Source organism: Hordeum vulgare, chromosome 6H (assembly GCF_904849725.1).
Source record: "Hordeum vulgare subsp. vulgare chromosome 6H, MorexV3_pseudomolecules_assembly, whole genome shotgun sequence".
Classification (NCBI taxonomy): domain Eukaryota; kingdom Viridiplantae; phylum Streptophyta; class Magnoliopsida; order Poales; family Poaceae; genus Hordeum; species Hordeum vulgare.
In genome coordinates, this window is record NC_058523.1 from 247,353,560 (window position 1) to 247,359,214 (window position 5,655).

Genomic DNA, 5,655 nt, shown 5'->3' on the forward strand with positions numbered 1-5,655 from the left:
CAGGGCTCAGGGGCTCTTCTCCTTTGGCAGGGACGACCATCTCGACAAGCGGAGCGAACGGTGCAATCAGAGGCGAGGGAGGACGGCCAGAGCGACGACTAGCTCGAGCTCGAGCTCGCAACAATGGCGGCCGAGAGAGAGAGAGAGAGAGACGTAGGGGGCGAGAGAAGAGGGGGAGAGGATGGTAACGAGCTCGGGGAGGCTTATCCTCCCTCTCCAGCTCATCCAGGAAAGCCAGGCACGCACATAGGTGCGTGGGCGCGCCGGGATAAGCGGCGGCCAGCTCCTGCTCTGACTGGCGAAGGAGGAAGACGATAGAAGGGGAGGAGCTAGGCCTGGGCCAGGGTGAGCGTCAGGTAAGGTATTTCCTATTTTCTTTCTTTTCTGTTTCTATTAAATCCTTTCTGACTTTGTTTTGTTTTATTTTTGGCTCCAAGCTATTCCTAAAATAGTTTGAAACATGATGAGATGTTATTTGGAATATTTCCAATCATATACAAAAGTTTCAGCATTTTTGGAAACTTTGGAATATTTGAAATCAATTATATAGTTGATTTGAGTGATTTTTAATTTAAAATAAAATGCCAAAAGCATTTTGAAAATATATTTCACCCCTGATATTTTGTTTTCAACATTTATCAGAAATGATGAACTTTTCTAATGGCCATTTTTGATTCTTTAATTTGCCACCAAATTTGAATTGCTTTTGAATATAGAGTTGCTAGGGTTTGCCTTTGTTTTCTTTGCTTTGTTTTTGATTTCATTTCATTTACTTGGATGCATTGAAGAAGACATGAGCACAAACTTGCTATACTCTATTAGGGATTCAGGGATGTGACAACTCACCCCCACTCAAAAGAATCTCATCCCGAGATTTGGAAGTCGTCGGGAATAGCGCGGGATACTCAAGTGGAAGACGATCCTCTCTTTACCATGTTGCCTCTTTTTCAAAATGATTTGACCATTGAACTTTAAGAAACTTGAGGTTTCGACATCGAGTGGTACGCTCAGCTTGATCAAGAATACAAACAGGGTATTCTCGGTATGAAAGGTTATCTTGGAGATCAAGCGTTTCGTGGTCCCCTTCACGGATAGGATCCGAAAAGCAACACCTGAGTTGCGAGACGTGCAATACATCATGAACCTTGGAAAGATGCGGAGGAAGTTCCAGTTGGTAGGCAACTTATCCTTGTTTGGCAAGAATGCGAAAAGGACAGATATAACGAGGAGCCAACTTGCCGTTGATACCGAAACGATGGGTACCCTTCAAAGGTGTAACCTGAAGGTAAGCCTTCTCATCAACTTCAAAGGTCACAACCTTATGATGACGATCATATTGGCTCTTTTGACGAGACTGGGTTGTTTTCAACTTTTCACGAATAATGCGAACTTGCTCTTCTGCTTCCTGGATCATAACCGGAACAAAGAGTTGCCGCTCTTCGGTTTTTGACCAATTAAGAGGTGTTCGACATCTTCGTCCATAGAGAACTTCAAAAGGAGCTTTGCCCAAGCTTGATTGATAACTATTGTTATAAGCAAATTTGGCGAATGGAAGGCACTTCTCCCAGTTCATACCAAACGATATAACACAAGCTCGGAGCATATCTTCTAGGATTTGATTCACTCTTTCTACTTGACCACCTGATTGAGGAAGGAAAGCAGTGCTAAAAGATAGGTGAGTTCCCATGGCATTCTGAAAACTCTCCCAGAAGCGAGAAGTAAAAATACTTCCTCAGTCTGAGTTAATCTCCAGAGGAACACCATGAAAAGACACTATTCGGAGATATATAACTCTGTTAGCTGGCTAGCTATTATACTCTCATGAACTGGAAGAAAATGAGCTACTTTGAAAAGACGGTCAACGACCACAAAGATAGCATTATTTACTTTCTTGGTCTAGGGAAATCCAGTGATGAAATTCATGCTGACTTTATCCCATTTCCATTCAGGAATAACTAAAGGTTGAAGGGTGCTAGCAGACATCTGATGTTCTGCCTTAACTCGACGATGAACGTCGGAGTTAGCAACGAACTCAGCAATTTGTCTCTTCATCCTAGTCCACCAAAACCTCTGGCATAGGTCCTGATACATCTTAGTACTATCGGGATGAATAGTGAGAGGAGAATCATGAGCCTCCTTAAGGATCAACTGCCGCAGACGCTTGCTCTTAGGAACCACTAGACGGTTCTAAACAAACATGACACCTTGCTAATTAATAGAGAAATCCCTAGCGTTTCCGCTAGCAATATTCTACTTGATCCGGGATATACCATTATCATATGTCTACACCGCTATGATTTAATCCCCAAGAGTAGGTTTCGCCACCAGGTTAGAAGGGAATCCTTGAGGAACAATGTGAAGGTTTAACTTCCGAAATTCCTCATAAAGATGTGGTTGACCTCGTTGTAACATCAAATTGTTACAATAAGACTTACGACTTAGTGCATCAGCCATGACATTGGCCTTCCCCGGGGTGTAAGTTATCCCTAAGTCGTAATCTGTGATCAACTCAACCCACCGTCTTTGCCTGAGATTCAAATCCCGCTGGGTGAAGATATATTTCAGACTTTGGTGGTCAGTGTATATTTCGCAACGATTACCAAGAAGGTAATGTCGCCAAGTTTTAAGTGCATGGACTACAGCTGCAAGCTCAAGATCATGTGTTGGATAGTTATCCACATGTGGACGCAACTGTCGAGATGCGTATGCAATCACATGACGATCCTGCACGAGGATGCAACCTAATCCTTGTCGCGAGGCGTCGCAATAGATAACAAAGTCCTTAGAAAAATCTGGTGGTAGCAACACAGGTGCGGAAGTCAGGCGTCTTTTCAGATCCTAAAAACTATGCTCACACCGTGGTGTCCACTCAAACTTTTTATCTTTCTTGAGGATTTCAGTTAGAGGCTTTGCAACCTTGGAGAAATTCTCGTCAAAGCGGAGACAATAGCTCGCTAGACCAAGAAAACTCCTAACTTGCTTAACCGATTCAGGTTGAGTCCAATCAAGGACGGCTTGAACTCTCTCGGGATTGACAACAATACCCTTACCAGAGATTACGTGGCCTCGATAGGTCACTTCTGGTAACCAAAATTCACATTTTGAAAACTTGGCGTAAAGGCGATGCTCTCAAAGTTTCATCAATACCAGCCTTAGATGCTCGGCATGTTCTTGTTCGTTCTTCGAGTAGATGAGTATATCTTCGAGGTATACCACGACGAATTTATCCTAATACTCCATGAAGATTGAATTCATCAAACGATAGAAGGTGGCTGGGGCATTGGTTAAACCGAAGGACATGACAATGTACTCGTATTGGCCATAACGAGTGACAAAAGCCATTTTTGGAATGTCCCCGTTCTTGATCTTGATTTGATCGTAACCCAACATAAATCCATTTTGGAGAAGACTGAGGATCCAGTGAGTTGATCATACAGATCGTTGATCCTTGGGAGCGGATACTTGTTCTTTATGGTGACCAGGTTAACTGGTCGATAATCTACAACCATCCGATCCGTTCCGTCTTTCTTCTTGACGAATAGGACGGGACAAGCCTAAGGAGAAGAGCTAGGACAAATGAAACCTTTATTCAAGGCCTCATCTAGTTACTTCTTAAGCTCGGCTAGCTCCAGGGGTGCCATCTTATAGGGTCTTCTGGCTATTGGAAAAGTTCCCGGAACAAGGTCCATCACAAACTCTACATCCGTGTCAGGTGGAATTCCTCGCAGTTCTTCTGGAAAAACATCCGGAAAGTCACAGACTACCGGAATGTCTTCAAGGTCTGGAAGAGGATTTGCATTGAGGGAATAGAGTTGGCATTTGGCAACTCGAGTAGAGACATTAACTCTCTCACCTGAGGGATGGGTAAGCTGAACATTTCTAGTATGAGTATCAATCTTGGCATAACGAGCTGACATCCAGTCCATACCCAAGATGATATTGATATCCGAAGATTTCACGGCTATCAAAGATGGTAGAAAAACTAGCCTGTCTACTAGGATTTCATTGCCATAGGTTATCCTGGAGGTTTTCCACTTACTACCAGGGGTTTGGACAACCAATGGGATTGGCATATCACAAAAGGACATGTTATGCAACTTTGCATAACTTTCTGAAATGAAAGAATGAGATGACCCAGTGTCAAAAAGAACAGACGCTGGGTGATGATTGACAAGGAGCGTACCCAATATAAAGTCGGGATCCTCTACAACTTCCTATGCTAAAACATTGTTCATGCGGCCACGCGCAGGAGTTGGCTTCACATAGTAAGCTTTGCCCGACTTGCCTTGCCCAATGGACTTTCCAGGTTGCTTGGTACCTATATTCTGGGGACACTCTCGTGAGTAGTGCCTTGGTTCTCCGCACTTTTAACAGATCACCTGATTGGCATGTGGTGCACCATTTCTAGCTGGATCACCATAGGTCTTTGCTGGAGGGTTGGTCTGATTCGCCTGAGGCGCAACATAGGATGGCCTTGGGGTATATCTTGGCGGCAGAGAGCTATTTGGAACCCACAGCCTGCATTTTGGAAACGCGGAACCAGATGAGGAGCCAGAGTCATGGGAGTGGTTCTTCGTGGCTTCATAGTCGGTATGACCAGTCTCGGCACTGACCGCCTTGTTGACAAGAGCTTGAAAGCTTGTACATTCGTGGAGGCGCAGATCATGAGAAGTTGAGGGCTCAGACACTTGCGGAATCTTGCTTGCTTCTTGGCATCAGTTGACACATCTTCGGTTGCATAGCGGGCGAGGTTACCGAACTCGCGGCTATAAGCATCCACGGTCAATTTTCCATGGGTGAAGGCACATAATTCCTCTCTCTTACGGTCCATCAGACCCTCTGGAATATGGTGCAGACGGAAGGCTGCACTAAAGTCTGCCCATGTGGCTGCTGGTCTGGTAGGACGCATAGCTTCAAAGTTCTCCCACAACAGATTGGAGGGTCCTTCCAGAAAGTACGCCGCAAAGATTACCTTGTCGGCCTCAGAAACATTTGCAGAGCAAATCTTGCGTGATATACGGCACAACCAGTCATCAGCGTCGAGGGGATCGACGGAGTGATGGAACTTCGGAGGATTCAGCTTCACGAAGTCATTGAGGGACATTGCATCTTTCCTCGGTTGACGAGCCGTATTTTGCTCAATACCCTCTAGCAAATGGTTGGTCTCGGCTACGGCAACCAAAGTCCTTCCCTGACAACGGCGCCAGAAATTCTTCTTGCTACTTCTCAAATAACAGCACCAAAAATTGACACGTTGACGGAGACTTGCTTGCGTTGGTTTTTCCCTTGAAGAGGAAAGGGTGATGCAGCACAGGAGCAGTAAGTATTTTCCTCAGTTTGAGAACCAAGGTATCAATCCAGTAGGAGAATCTCGTCAAGTCCAGAGTACCTGCACAAACACAAAGAGCTTTCACCCAACGCTTTAAAGGGGTTTTCAATCCCTTCAAGATTGATTGCAAAGTGAGATATGAAGGCGGAAAGTGCAACGAAGAAAAAGTGTAAAGCTGAAAATATGGTGTGGAGTAGACCCGGGGGCCATAGTGCTCACTAGAGGCTTCTCCTAAAAAAGCAAATATTACGGTGGGTGAACAAATTACTGTCGAGCAATTGATAGAACCGTGCAAAGTCATGACAATATCTAAGGCAATGATCATA